This window comes from Triturus cristatus, chromosome 9 (genome assembly GCF_964204655.1).
Source record: "Triturus cristatus chromosome 9, aTriCri1.1, whole genome shotgun sequence".
Lineage (NCBI taxonomy): Eukaryota > Metazoa > Chordata > Amphibia > Caudata > Salamandridae > Triturus > Triturus cristatus.
In genome coordinates this window covers 643580885-643597193 of record NC_140592.1, presented here as the reverse complement: position 1 = coordinate 643597193, position 16309 = coordinate 643580885, and positions in this window count along the sequence as shown.

Below are 16309 nucleotides of genomic sequence, written 5' to 3'. Positions count from 1 at the left end.
AAACTTAAGTCTAAGTTTACTACATTTTAGTATTCACAAAGGTAAGTTACTACTAGTAACTTTACTACTTGCAAACTTACTGCTAGTAATTCTACTAATAGTATTGTTACTACTAGTAAAATTACTGTTAGTAAAGTTACACGTAGTAACTTACCTTTGTGAATACTACAAAATAGTAAACTTATACCTAAGTCTAAGAGTTGGGCCCCTAGTGTTTATTAAGCAAATCCCTGTCCCACTCTCTTCCTTGCAATGTGGTCAGGGTTATTCCCCATTCACTGGTGTTTACATCTATAGAATGCTCACAAGTAGGCCTTACTCAAGAGTCCCCTTTGACTCGTTAGGAAAAAGTCAAAAGTGTCTATGGTGCCACAGCACGTTCAGCAGTGAGTCCCCCGGGCACAAACAGGCCTGTTTCAAGTCTAACTCCCTCCATCAGCATGAAAGTGTTCAGTGGTTCAGCGGGTGCCACAATCACGGGCCATTGCAAGCTCTGGTCATTTTTGTAGGAGATGGCTGAACACTGTACATGCAGCAGTACCCGGCAGGTGCAGGTTCTCTCTCCCCAGTGGCGCTGCCTACCTCAACAGCGATCCAAGGTGCTTCTAACTGCTGTTGGTGCTGTAGGTTCAGGTTTCTCCACATGCATCGTCTGGAGTCCATGGTTTCAGTCTGGGGCAGGTCTCAATGCAGGATTTGACCCGCATTTTGCAACTTCAATTTTCTTGGGCGACAGCCAAACCGTGGCAAAACTCAGTACTGGCAGCCCCTCCTGGAATACGTGGTTGCTGTGGTACTTGCTGGCAAGATGTAGACTTTTCCTGTGCGTTCACTGATATCCCAGTGGCCCCTCCTGGCATACGGGGTCACTGCTAAGCTCACACAAATCTTGGTGCTTTGTCAGCACAGTCACTTCCATGGTGGCCCCCTCTGGCATATGAGGCTACACAGGATTGGTGCTTCTCACTCTGCACTAAATGCACGGCTCAGTCCACAGCTGCCATCTCTTGGCATACAGGGGTTGCCAAATGACTCCGGCACCGAGGCAATGACCCTATCAGTGCACAGCCATTCTCTTCACACCTCACACCCCGAGTCCTCTCAGTAGGTCTCCCCACTGGACCTTGCTCTCACCAATGCTCTCCTCTCCATCAAAGGGCACACTGGTCTGGGCAGGCAGACAGTTGTTGGTGCTTCAAACTTCAGGGCAGGTGGCACTGGTTTCCCTGGGTGATGTTCCCTCACCCAGCAGGGAGACTAGTAGGCTTTGGCCCCCAGTGCTGGTCACTCACAAAAGTCTTTCAGAGCTTCCCCTTCTCACCCAGCCCATCTGGCTGCTTGGCAGATGACACATTTTGGGGTCTCAGGCTCCCCTTCTTATAGTCTATTTTCAAACACCCAAATGTGACTTAGGGTCTGGGTCTTTGAAGTTTTATGTTGGGGTTCTGCTTCTGTCACAGCAAGAGAGAAATCCAAGTTTACACCTGGATTTCAGCCCCAGTGGCATATGCATCGAAAGATTAATCCTAGGCTCCCAGCCCTATTCTTTATTATTTCCCTTATCAGCCATACCTCATTCCTGAGATGTTTCCAGGGGCCAGATCTACAACGCTTTTTAGCATGCGCAAACGGGTCTTAGACCCGTTTGCGCACACTAAAAAGCATGAGCCCATGTACAAACAGTATTTTGCGACTCGCAAATAAATTGCGACTCGCAAAATACTGTTTTGTGACTCGCTATTAGTGACTGCAAAGCTATGTACCAATGTTTTGCAATTGCGGTCGCAAAACACTTGCAAATTACCACCTACTTCAAGTAGGTGGTAATGCATTCACAAATAGGAGAGGGTCCCCAGGGGACCCCTTCACCTTTACAAATACATGCAATATTATGTTTTAAAAAATAAAACGAAAACGTTTCATTTTTATTTTTAAATGCATCCCGTTTTCCTTAAAGAAAAACGGTCTGCATTTTAAAAAGAAAAGCTGCTTTATCCAAGGGACCACTGCTTGCCCTTAAAAAATTAAATAAAACGTTTCATATATTCTTTTAAATGCATCCCATTTTCCTTTAAGGAAAACGGCCTGCGTTTAAAAAAAAAAAAGCTGCTTTATTTAAAAGCATTCCCCAACATGGTGGTCTGCTGAGTCCAGCAGGCCACCATCCCTGGGAGGGCCTGTCATTCCCAATGGGCTCGCAAATTGTGAGAGGCTCATTATTATTCATGAGCCTCGCACTTTGCGACCCCATTGGGAATCCCAAACAGTGTTAAAGAAACTGTTGCACATACCAAATAGCGCCTCGCAAATTGCGAGTCGCAAATGCGACGCAATATGCGAGGGGCTTTTTGGCAGGTCGTACATCTCGCCCCAAGTCCCTTCCTTGTAATCTATCACTAAATCAACAGGCACACTTTTGAAGTGTGTTAGGGGAATCTCTCTCTCCCTTCCTACAATGTGTCCTACCCAGTTCACAGGATGCAGCAATACTCAAATCTATCTGGGAGGATTTCTCTACTTCTCTTGTCTTCACCTGGCAGGCCTGAGCTTACCAAAATGGAACCCAGGGTCCTCCATGTAATGCACCATTGCAGGCATGTTTACACTCAGTGTACATACACAGCACACAAAATGTCCAGGACTATCACCTCCATATATTGTGGTACCCCAGGCACATATACATCAAGTATACACAATTACTCTGTGCACACTCCTCAGTGCAGTATCCTTTCTGTATTGTGTTATGGTGCGCTATTTGCAAGCACACACATTGCCAGCGCACATACTCACCATGTGCCCTACACAACACTTCATCCTTCATATTTTGTTCTTCTCACAAGCCCACATACACCCAGAACATGCTTTCATTGCACATGCACTGCACAGCACTATATCTCTCATGTAATTTATTCCTCACAGGCATGCATACATTCAGTGCTTGCACAAACCAGGCTTGTAATGAACAGCACTGCTCTGTCCCTGTACTGTACCCTATCCAGGCACACACATATTTAGGGCTGAGTTACCACTCCTGCTGTGCAGAGCACTCCATGTCTAAATGATGTAGGGCAAGGGTGAGTTAAGTACACAGCACCTGAACTTTAAAAATTGTGAGTGACCCTGTAGGCATCACTGTAGTGGCACAGGGTAAAAATGACCTGTTCACTTCTTCTGATCACTACGTGGTATGCTGTCATCACCACACTCTTGCTGCTTAACTCTTGGTATAAGTGGTAGCCTTCCTCCACTATGACTGTAGCACTTTGGGTGCCCCTTTCGGTCCAACAAGACAGCAACCGAGAGACAGATCTATGTATTGGTGTTCACACATGATCCGCGTTTGCATATGACAACAAAAATCAGTATTAGTGATCCAGACAACAGTGCAGTATTACACTCAGGGATCCTCAAGGCACTGGAAAGGTCCATAAAGGTTAGGTAGATGGAACTACATTTAGCGATCATGTACTTGCCAATCAAAAGATGTAAATTAAGACACTGTTCCACGGTACCTAAGCTAGTCCTGAAGCCATACTGCACCCTTGAAACAACATGGTTGCTAGTCATCCATGTTGTTAGCCTGTCAAAAATCATCCTCCTCACACTTTTCACAGTAGAATCTAAAAGAGAAACTGTGGCTTGCATGGTTTCTTGGTATACTTATAGAGGGGCTATGATTGCAGATTGCCAAGTAAGAGGGAAGCCAGACTTACCAGCAGCATTTATGTAATTAGAAAGTAAAGGTGCCCACAATGTCAGGTTACCTTTGTAACGGTCCAAAGGAACCCCATCTGGTCCGGATGCTTTATTACTGGGGCTAATATTGATAGCCTCTGTAACCTCATTCAGGGAAAAAACAAAATCAATGGGAAAGTCAGATGGAGAATGATCAATATCCACAGTCAAGCAATTTATTAGGTTATAAATCTTACAGAAACATTCCATCCATCCATCCAGGCGGGTGACAGCTTTTTACGATTGACCACATGCGAAAACAAACTGCTATTTCTGCCTTTACAAGATAAGACTAGGTTACTTCCTACATAGTGAGGTCAGGGCTGGCACTTTCTGGCGTGTTTTGAGTCCACCCCCCACCCCCCGCGGCATGGCTTGCCGTGGGCACTCACTATCTCTAAAGACCTGCAGCCCCCAACAAAAGTGTTCAGAGTTTCGCCTCTGGGAACCAAGGCAGTTGCGGTATGTCGACAAGTCCAGGAATGTACTGACAAGTGGCTCTGGAGGTCCAATATTCATTCCTGCTGCCAGCCTTTGAAGTGGGGCAATTCCCTATACTATCCCCATCTTTAGTTCTGGAAAGTTCTTCCCTTCCCCTGTTGAGGTCCCCAGAGGTCTGTGGTGACAAAAGCCTAGTGTCAGATGTGTGCTGGAGAAAAGCCCCTTTAAGGAAAACGGGCTAAATAAAAAAAAATTTAAAAAAAGATTGCTTTATTAAAAAGCAATCACAGACATGGTGGTCTACTGACCTCAGCAGGCCACCATCCCTGTGATGGCTGTGATTCCTAATGGGCCACAAATTGGGACTTACCTCATTAATATGCATGAGGCAGGTCTGCTTGCAACCCACTAGAAGTAGCTAATGAATCTCAAAAGAGATTTATACATTAGGTATACATTTTTCCTATTGCGTTTCGGAGAGAATTGCAATTAGGAAATCGGTATTCCTGATGTTAAAGCATCTGGCACTTTGTGTTTTATGTATAGGATGTTAATATTTGGGTTCTCAATATTTTTAGATGATATTTTTGTGTTTGATATTATCAGTCTCGATATGATGTCAAAGAACCAATATGTGATATGGCCATAACATTTCCTCCATTTCCATTTTCCACTTTCCTTCTTCAGTTACAGCCAGTTGCAACGTGTTCTCCAAGCACCAAGTTCTATATTTCCACTATCCCACTGATCTGATGAAAATGTAATGAAGTTCACAAATGTCTAATACCATGATATTTTTAAAGTCTTTCCATTTCACTTCCAACTAGTTCAACCACATTGTCAGTGACTACCTACTGAGGAAACCTTCCACTATAAACAACTCTTTAAGAAATGTAATCACTTCAGGTTTATTTTGCCTCGAACCAATGCCATAACTGATCAACTACCACAAGAGCATTTTGTGACAAGCATCCACAACACCAAGGTGCCGATTCCGATCCGTTAAAAAAAATTACCGTACGACTCGTATCCGTATTTTTTTACGGACGATTCGTACAAGTTCCGTACAACCGGTGAAGTACGATTCGTACGTGAAAAATACATACGAATCGCTTCGGGAAAGGTCTATGAGACGTCCCCGGACCGTTTTACATACAAATTGTAAAACTGAAGTCCGACCGCGCAAGTACGATCCGTACCGCCCTTCTGAAAACACAAGCGCATGGAAGAGGCCCCGTACGGAGCGTACGCCGTACCACTCGTATCCGGGTAAACTTCTGCCCGGGATACGAGTCGTACAGCCCCCCCTTGCCCCCCATATGTCAGCACCGTACCGCCCCATGTCTGCACTCTACCCCAGCCCCGTACGTGTACGCGCCGTACCCCACCACCGTAGCCAAGCCCCGTACATGTATGCACCGTACCCCACCACCGTACCCCAGCCCCTTACTTGTACGCACCGTACCCCACCACTGTACCCCAGCCCCATACCCCAGGCCCGTACTTGGATGCACCGTACCCCAGCGCCGTGCCCCAGCCCCGTACCCCAGCCCCGTACCCCAGCCCCGTACATGTACGCACCGTACCCCAACACCGTACCCCAGCCCCGTACATGTACGTACCGTACCCCATCCCCGTACATGTACGCACCGTAACCCACCACCATACCCCAGCCCCGTACTTGTACGCACCGTACCCCACCACCGTACCCCAGCCCCGTACTTGGACGCACCGTACCCCAGCACCGTACTTGTATGCACCGTACCCCAAGACCGTACCCCAGCCCCATGCTTGGATGCACCGTACCCCACCACCGTACCCCAGCATCGCGTATGTACGAACCGTACAACAACACTGCAGATGTGAGCACTGTACAACAACATCGCGTATGTACGCACCTTACATACGCTAAAACGACTCGTACAGAACCAGGACACTGTAAAACAGCACAAGGAGGGTCAATTAGACTCGCACAACACCACAAAACACGTCTACAGTAGAAAAAACATCTAAAAGACTGACCTGGCACATCCAAACAGGCAAACAGAGGGCCAAACTCACAACCACCTCTTATAACACACCCACCAAAATTTCAAACCCAGCCACACCCACAAATGGACCAATAAAAAGGGCCCACACTCACAAACCATGAGCCTTTGCAACAGACCCACTGCTGACAGACACCACACACAAACAACTGCACCCATACACCTTAACTTACACACCTTCACACAACCTCCTTCACACATACCCCCTCTACACATTCACACACACACCTACACATTCACACCCACACACCCACACCCATCCACACCCACACCCCACACCATGCCCACAGACAAGAATGCAAAGTTCACAAGGGAGGAGCTGGACATCCTTGTCAACGAAGTCATCAGAGTCGAGCCACAGCTCTTTGGAACATTGGTCAGACAGACCAGCATAACCGAAAAATCACACCTGTGGCAGAGGATCGTCGATCGGGTGAATGCTGTTGCGCCCATCAGAAGGACCAGGAATGAATGCCAAGCCAGGTGGTACGATCTGCAGAGGGCAGTCAAGCGCAAAATGAACGAGGACTACGCCCAGAGCAACATCACTGGAGGTGGGCTGCCCCGAAGACCGGTATATTACCATCCCTGGGAGGAGAAGGTGATGGCCCTGCTTCCGCCTGTGGGAGTACACGGAGTCGAAAGAGTTGCCGAGCCGGGTGAGTAAACAAACAACTTACTTAACATGGGGGTAATGGCATCCACACCCCAACTACAACAAATGCACTCACCTACCCCCAAGCCCTCCCCGGACACAACCACACTCAAAAACAACGCTCATGCCACTAACATGTGTATGCCCCATTCACAAAGCAAGGCCATGCCATGTCCCAGGCTTCACAAACCACAAACCCAAGACTGGATGTCCGGGATGCTGAGAGGGTGGGGATCACAAAACATATTGTACAACTCAGAAACAGACACCATTGCCCTCAGCCCAAATGGCCCAGGTACATACCCATGCACCATGCGCAATGCACAGGGACTGGCAAAGTACTGACAAGGTAGCTGACACTTGGCCCTGCTGTAGGCAGCACAAGGCCCTCTTGTGACCACTGCAAACTCAAACACAAACACAACAAGCTCAGATATCTAGGACAGGAACTCACACTCACTGACATGGCAGCATGCTCCATGGGGGGACAGATACATCACCTGGGATACCCACTGCCAAATCACACTACACCCACCAGCAGGCACCGTCAATCAATCAACAATCGATCAGGGTACTTGTAAGGCGCGCTACATACCCGTAAGGGTCTCAAGGCGCTGAGGGGGGGGGGGGTTCCACTACTACTCGAAGAGCCAGGTCTTGAGGAGTCTTCTGAAGGCAGGTATGTCTTGGATCAGTCGTAGGTGGGTTGGGAGGGTGTTCCAGGTCTTGGCAGCGAGGTAGGAGAAGGATCTGCCGCAGGCGGTCATACGTTGGATGCGGGGGACAGCTGCGAGGGCGAGGATGCCGGTGCGGAGCTGGCGAGTGGGGGTGTAGAAGCTGAGTCTGATGTTCAGGTAGGCTTCTCCGGCATTGTGGAGTGCCTTGTGTGCCTGGGTGAGGAGCTTGAAGGTGATCCTCTTGTTGATGTGGAGCCAGTGCAGGTCACTCAGGAGGGGGGTGATGTGGCTGTGGCGGGGGCATTGACGATCAGTCGTGCGGAGGCGTTTTGGAAGCGTTGTAGCCGCCGTTGGTGTTTGGATGGGAGTCCTGCGTAAAGTGCGTTGCCATAGTCCAGTCTGCTGCTGACGAGGGCCTGTGTCACTGTTCTATTTGTTTCAGTCGGGATCCACCTGTAGATCCGGCGGAGCGTGCGTAGGGTGTTGTAGCAGGAGGAGGAGATGGCGTTGACCTGCTTGGACATGGAGAGGGAGGATGCGAGGATCAATCCTAGGTTGCGTGCGTGGTCGGTGGGTGTCGGTGCTGTCCCCAGAGCGGTCAGCCACTAGGAGTCGTCCCAGGCTGGGGTTATGGGTCCGAGGATGAGGAGCTCCGTCTTGTCCCAGTTCAGTTTCAGATGGCCGCTCCTCATCCAGTCGGCGATGGCCCTCAGACCCTCGTGGATGTTTGTTTTGGCGGTGTGAGGGTCCTTGGTGAGGGAGAGGATGAGCTGGGTGTCGTCGGCGTAGGAGATGATGTTGAGGTTGTGGTGGCGGGCCACTTGTGTGAGGGGGGCCATGTGGATGTTGAACAGCGTCGGGCTGAGGGATGATCACTAACCCCTTACACAAGCACACACCCCCGGGGCAGCCAATGGAGTTACCCACTCTCACAATGGACATGTGACGCAACAGGATCAAGCCACAGCCAAAGAAGCATCCAAGCCCAAATTCGACATGTCAAACACCCTGGAGATCATTTCAATCAGTCCCCTGCAACATACCCATCCACAAGTGAACATTGATGTGAATGCTAGGCACATACAACTACCTGGAGGAACTGTGGCAACTAGAATATGTATGAAACATGGATGTCGCATTAAACAGTCCTAGGCTCGGGAGGAACCTGATCCCACCGGCAGCGACACCTCACAACACTCCGCAGATGACCCCAACCCACCTGGCCCCTCTGGTGTCCAAGCCCCTGCAGGTACATCTGTGCCAAGCACCACCCCCATTACTGTCACATCCCAGGAGACACCCAGGAGCCCTGCTCACACTGAACAACTGAGCCAGTCTGACCTGGAGGGACAAGGTTCGCCGGGCACCCAGGAGGAGGCAGACAACACCGCATCTGCCATCCCTCAGGGGTCCCGTAGACCCGATGTGCTCACAACGGCAGGACAGGCTCGTGTGGGCAGGGGTGGTGGGAGTGGAGGCAGGCGGAGGCGAGAACCTGACCAGACAGCTGAAGGGACCGGTATGTTACACGTACGCAACATCATGGAGGCATACCGGCGGGACACCAGGGCCATCAGTCAGGTAGTGGTGACCCTCACAGACATTAAGAATCAGCAGGTCGAGCAACACGCCAGTCAACAACAACACCAAGGACGGATGGAGGCAAGACTAGCTGAGCTCCTGGCGGTGCAAACGGACATCAGCCGTTCACTCCGTCGGATCGCCGACAACATGGCCAACCCTCCCTGTGCCACCAGGCGAAGACCAGCACCAGCCACAGGGAGGAAGGAGGATGAGGAGGATTCGTCCGACGGAGCGTCCCAGGCATCGTCAAGGCCTGCATCTGAGGGTCCCCGGAGGAAGGTGGGTCGTCCACGGAAAAGACCGTGAGAGGCAGCGGACCATCCACATCTCCCAGGTCATCTGGCCTGGCACCTGGCCTTCATGCGCAACAGCGACACCTCATTCACTGACATTCTCTGCCACATGGACTTGCTGGTCAAAGTCTGACCAATGATGACCAACACTGTGGTCTGGACTCTGATGACTTCAAATGCCAAGGATCCCATCTCCCCCTGTGAACTTTGGATTCTATGCACCCGGTAGAGCACCTTATTTTCTTCTAACAAAATACGCACCCCACCAAGAATAAAACACTTTATTTATTATTAGATGTTGCAGTCATTTTGCATTAGTCCACAACATACGAGTGGGTAAATGTCAAATTATGCCTGAGTGTTGAACTAACTCCAGCCATCCATACCCTGGGATATGAGTCCGGTACAGGACACACATGGGTCACAATGTATCATCCGATACAGCCTGGGAGCCCAATACTCACCCGTGATGGCCTCAAGCTGCTGAGGGGGGGGCTTGCAATACTGTGCAGACACACCAATCAGGAAGAGGATGATGAAGGCCTAGAGGTCATGGCTCATGTGGAGGTTCCCGGGGAGGGAGTGCCAGGTAAGTTTGTCCGGGTGGGAGAACCATCTCTTTCATGCTGGAGTTTTGTGGATGTGAAGAATGGTGGCCAGGTCAAGTTCGGATGCATAGAGTTGGGCCAATGGGGTCTTGGATGACAGACGTACAAGGTTGATTTTGGGGTCTGGGGTTGTTGACTGCCTCCTGAGTGTGTGTGAGGAGTGTGAAGGTCATCCTGCAGCACACAGTGATCCCTTGCAGCTATCTCAGGTGGACGGTGATGTGGATGGGGTGCGGGATGTTGAAGCTGAGTTGTGCAGATGCATCCTCGATGTGGACAAGTTTCCCGTGAGTTTGGATGTACTTGCTCCATAGAGGGCGGGGCAGTAGTTGACACGGCTGGTGTTGTGGACCTGGGGGATGGTCTGTCTTTCCTTGGAGTGGATCTATCTGTGGATCATGTGCATCATGCAGAGGGTGTTGCAGCATGAGGTACAGATGCTGGTGATTTGCATGGCAAATGTGAGTGACAAATCCATGATGCACACCATCTTGTTTGCGTGGCCACTGGGTGCTTGTGTAGGGCCCCTGCGGGTGGGACACAAGGAGTTGAGCCAGCTGTAAGGGGACAATCCTCAGATGATCACCTCAGTCCTGAACAAGTCCAGCCTCAGGTGGCTGATGTTCAGCCATTCAGCCATGGACCTCATGCCTTCTTGAATGTTGGAACTGGCAATGGCTGCGTCTTTGGTGAGGGTGAGGAGCACCTGGGTGTCAATGGCATACGACATGATGATGAGGTTGTGTGCGCATGTGATGGTGGATAGGGGGGTCCTGGACACATTGAAGATTGACACGCTGAGAGATGATCCCTGGGCCATGTGCCAGATGACGCCACTATACTACATGCTGAAGGCTTGAGTCCCACTCCCATGGCCTTGCTGGTGGATGGAGCCGGTGTGGAGTAGGAGGGACATGATCTGGTTGGTGTGACAGGGCCTGGAAGACAGGGCAGCGCTGTGTCGGCAGTTGGAGTTGCACACTCAGCATGTAAAGGTGTCGTGTGTGCGCTTAGGGTTTGCCTAAGAGCAGCCGGTTGATTTTCGGATGGACATTGCTTGGAGGGTGGCTGCAACATCAGACTGTAGTGCGATGTGGGTCATGCAAGGACATGAGGGTCGTGCAATGTGCACGTTGTATGTGCTGACGGTCCTGCCTTTGGCACCGCGTGGCCGCAACAGTGGCACAGACAAGATGATGACAGCCAAATGAATGGGTGGAGGGAGGCAGGGAGGAGCATCTTTGAGGTGTGTGTGTTGCCGAATCCCGCTACATTGTGGGCCCCTGCTGCAGGGGCCACAGCAGCAGGCGGCATGTCCTGGAAACTATGCCAAAAGTAGCACACAAAGACAAGGATGTCAGAAAGGACAACTGCAACAGGCGTATGTAAAGGAAGGAGTGTCCGGTTACCCATGGCACACCCAGAGAAAATGGATGCACAATCACCAAAGATGACTGACACAGGATCAGGAAACAGAAGGCCGAGCTGCGCACAGGAGACACACCCTCAGCAGGCGTTGACGGCCCGTCGTGGAGACCAACATGCCCAAATACATACACAACCATGGACTTCATGCACAATAGAGATTCTAACCCATGAAGAACTGCATGCATGTAGCCAAACTACACATAGACTCATATGCACAATCGTTGACAACTATGCCAGAGATGCCGCATGCAAAGTGGCAAGAGACCTGCATTGACAGAGATGAGGCACCTTGGAGGGTGAGGAACCCCTTTATTACTCAGGCTCACACTATGGGAAATGCATCAATATGAACAGACTCACAGGTCATTTGGATGAACATGTGGGACCTACACTGGACACACCCTTCACAACACTGATGTTGTAAATCCAAATGGCCTGGCACACAAGTTAAGGGGATGAGCCAAACACCCCCTGCTGCACACAGAGAGGCTGCAATTCCCCATTGAGCCTCTTATGGGGATGTCCCACACTATTTCCACCTGTAGCATCCCGTATGTTTCAGAGGGAAGTTTTACACACATCGATGCCTTCATCAGAATCCACAAACCATTACAGATGACTGTCATGAAGGTTGACTATCAATTCATGGGAGTCATGCTACATGTCATGTGCCCCATGGTGAGTCGACATGTATGCATGGTAACCCAACATGCACAGGAGCAGTCCGCACACATACCAAACACGTAACACCCCCAAAATGCCTTGCTGCAATCCTCACCCAAAATGACTTTTCCCCATGTCCGTGCATGGAACGCTGATTCAGCACACGTTGCAATACTCATGAGGAATAGCAGGAGGCCAACGATGACACGACCAGAAAACATGCGCAAGAACCTGTGGTTGACAGACACACAAGAAGTCAGCTAAAAGATTGTTATCCGCATACATGGTCATTTACTCTACAGGAATAATGTTGTCACCATGCAAATTGAAAATTTAGTGTCTCAGCTAAAATGAGTGGAATGACAGCATCACTCGAGTGACACATCAGAACACACATCTAAGTCACTTGGCATACAGTCAGCTGGACACACACATTGCAACACATGCCACACAAGGCTCCAAGCGTGCACACTCAGACCCAGTGACTCACCATTATGAGAAGAAGTTGCGTATGAGCTGACTCCGGATATCCTCCTCCTCCTCCTCCTCCTCACTTGCCTCATGACCAAGCCCTTCATCCTCCATGGGTGGATGTTCCTGCTCATGCTGCTCCGGGATGAGTGGCACTGCCTTCTCCACTGCCATGTTGTGCAGCATGCAGCACACGAGGAAGATTTTGCAGACCTTTGCCAGTGCATAGGGGAGGGACCCGCCTGTCTTGTGAAGGCACCTGAATCGGCTCTTCAGGAGGCCAAACGTCCTCTCAATCACTCGCCTGGTCTGCCCATGTGCATTGTTGTAACGGTGATCTGCAGCTGATCCTGGGTTGCGGAGAGGCGTCATCAGCCATGGCATGTTGGGATAGCCAGAGTCCCCTACATGGAAACATCAGGTAAAGAAGTGGGTCAGGAGATGCCGTAAGATACAAAGATACCGCAAAACACAGGACAAACAGAGTATACCCACCAACAAGACATGCTCGTTCGTTGTGCAGCCGCAGCATCATTTGTGGCACCCTGCTACGCCTCATGATGTAGGCATCGTGTGCTGACCCTGGAAAACGTGCACAGACATGGGAAATCAGCATGTTAGCAAGACACACCACAAGGGCATTTATAGAGTGGTAAGGTTTACAGTTGCGATAGGCGACATCCTGTGCCTGTGGTGGTACCAAAGCCACATGCGTCCCATCAATGGACCCAATGACATGGGGCATCCCTCCCAGGGCATAGAAATCACCCTTGACACCTGTCATCTTCTCAGGAGTCGGAAAATGGAGGAATTCATCCAGGTGCTCCAACATGGCTGCTAAAACATCATGCAGGACACGACTGAACATCGTCTGTGACATGCCACCAACATCAGCTATGGTGAATTGAAACGTACCTGTGGCAAAAAAATGTAGGGCTGCCATCACCTTCATCTTGGGGGTCAGCACAGTAGGATACCTGTGTCGTGGTTGGAGGTGTGGTGCCAGCTTGGCGGTCAAGTCCTCAATCAACTGTTGGGTAAATCTGTAATGTCATGTGCAGTCACGTTCCCTCATGGCACCCAAGTCTGGCATTGGTCTGGGGACAGCCAGTGCCCTGCAGAAAATTGGAATGAATAACGAAGAGTGAGAACATAACAACATCAATGTCAATGAACTGAGCACATGCTCAACTGCTAATACACATCTGCTAAATACAGAGTCTGGTGTGTGCAATACATCCAGGACACGTATGCCAGCCAGGTGATTCTCCTACGAAAAGCCAGCTACACCCGTTGATTGTCAAGTCTACATGACATGCCCTGAAACGAGCTGTGGGCCAGTGTCAGTGAACAGCCAGAGACATCACAAGAGTGACATACATCCACATATCTGCATTTGAAGGATGTCATCTCATACAGACAGCTGACGGCAAGCTAGATGCACAGATCACATGGAATGTCAAATGTACAAATCACACACATTGCGATGAAGGGGTACACGTGAACACAGAAACACAGACATTGAGACGACGCAGATATGTCCTCATGTCAAAATATCATGTTTGAGGCATACAGACACACATTACGTGGAAATCCACATGTGACATGGTGTGCGTAGATGTGTGCCATGCCCATCTACACACAGACACATGTTGGATGCAGCAACAGCAGATGCAGTTGACGGAACACCAACAGCAAGCTCATGAGAATACATGACACACACATGACATAGTCACATCGGTGCACGCTGGTCGTTAAATGTCAGTTGTTAGTGTCCCTGTCCCTGGCATCAGGGGACAGTTGCGGGTGGTGGTGACTGTGCCATACCAGTGATGCTGTGCTTGACACGTTTGTACTACATGCACACATGTGCAAAGTGTGAAGGGGAAGTGTGCCACATAGTGCCCCATCACATATGACATGTGTACACAGGTCATCACACATCAATTGTGCAAATACATGAGGAGACATGTGCAATATCACTGCCTGACACACCTAGGCCCTGCACATGTAGGACAGCAATGACAATGACTTGATGTCCATCCGTGTGCGAGTCTGAGACCTCCATTCCTTTCGTGTGCGCATCCTATCAACAGTGTAAGAGTGTGAAACGCACCGTACACACGCTCTGAGGGTGTGTGTACGGTCCATATCACTATAGTAGTGGTGCCGTAGGAGCACGTGTGGTACTGACCGTACACACGTACATGGACTACCAGTGCCTACACGTACGTGTACTACCAGTGCCTACATGTACGGGTACTACCAGTGCCTACATGTACGTGTACTACCAGTGCCTAAACATATGGGTATGCACTGGTAGTACAAGTACGGGTACGCACTGGTAGTACACGTACCCATACGTGTACTACCAGTGCCTACACGTACGCGTACTACCAGTGCCTACACGTACGGGTACGCACTGGTAGTACACGTACGGGTACGTGTACTACCAGTGCGTACACGTACGTGTAGGCACTGGTAGTACACGTACGTGTAGACACTGGTAGTACACGTATGGGTACGTGTACTACCAGTGCCTACACGTATGTGTACTACCAGTGCCTACACGTACAGGTATGCACTGGTAGTACACGTACGGGTACACACTGGTAGTACACGTACCCGTACGTGTACTACCAGTGCCTACATGTACGTGTACTACCAGTGCCTACACGTACAGGTACGCACTGGTAGTCCACGTATGGGTACGCACTGGTAGTACACGTACCCGTACGTGTACTACTACCAGTGCGAACACCTATGTGTAGGCACTGGTAGTACACGTACCCGTACGTGTACTGCCAGTGCATACCCGTACGTGTAGGCACTGGTAGTACACGTACGTGTAGGCACTGGTAGTACACATATGTGTAGGCACTGGTAGTACATGTACAGGTACGTGTGCTACCAGTGCGTACACGTACGAGTCAAACGCACTGTGCAACTGGTGCCGTAGGGGTACATGTGAAACGCACCGTACCTGTGTGTGGATTTGAAAATTACATAGGGGACACATAAGGGACAAGTATTAGGCACTAACAGGCACATGCATCAAAGGAAAAACCGGTCGCAAACGGGCAGAATCTCAGAATCTGCCCCTTTGTGACCGGTATTTTTGCATTTGGGATGCATCATCCCAAATGCAAAAATCGCAATTTAAGGAATCTCTAAATTGCGATTACTCAAATTGCGATTGCATTTAAGGAATCCCAAATTGAGATTCCTTAAATGCAATGCATTAAAGTAAAAAAAAATTAGCGATTTCGCTAATAGGGGGAGCAAATTACCATGAAGTTGAACTTCATGGTAATTTGCAAAAACTTTGAAAAATGCACTTTTGTGCATTTTTCAAAGTTTCATGTTGCGCACACACATGCACTTAGAGCATGTGTGTGTGCAACATATGTGCACAGATCAATTTCAGGGGTGCAATAGGGTGTCATTTTGAAACCCTTGCACCCTTGAAATTGCATGAGCAATTTGCGAGTACCAACTGGTACTCGCAAATTGCTCATGCAATCTCCAATTAATTCCTATGGGCCTGGAGGCCCATGGGAATGAATGGGACGGCATTCCTTAATTGCGACTCGGAATTTGCGAGTCACAATTAAGGAATGTGTAGGAATCGCTATTTTTATAGCGATTCCTACATGCATAGGCTTTTGCAATTCCTTAATTGCGATTCCTTAATAATCGTAATTAA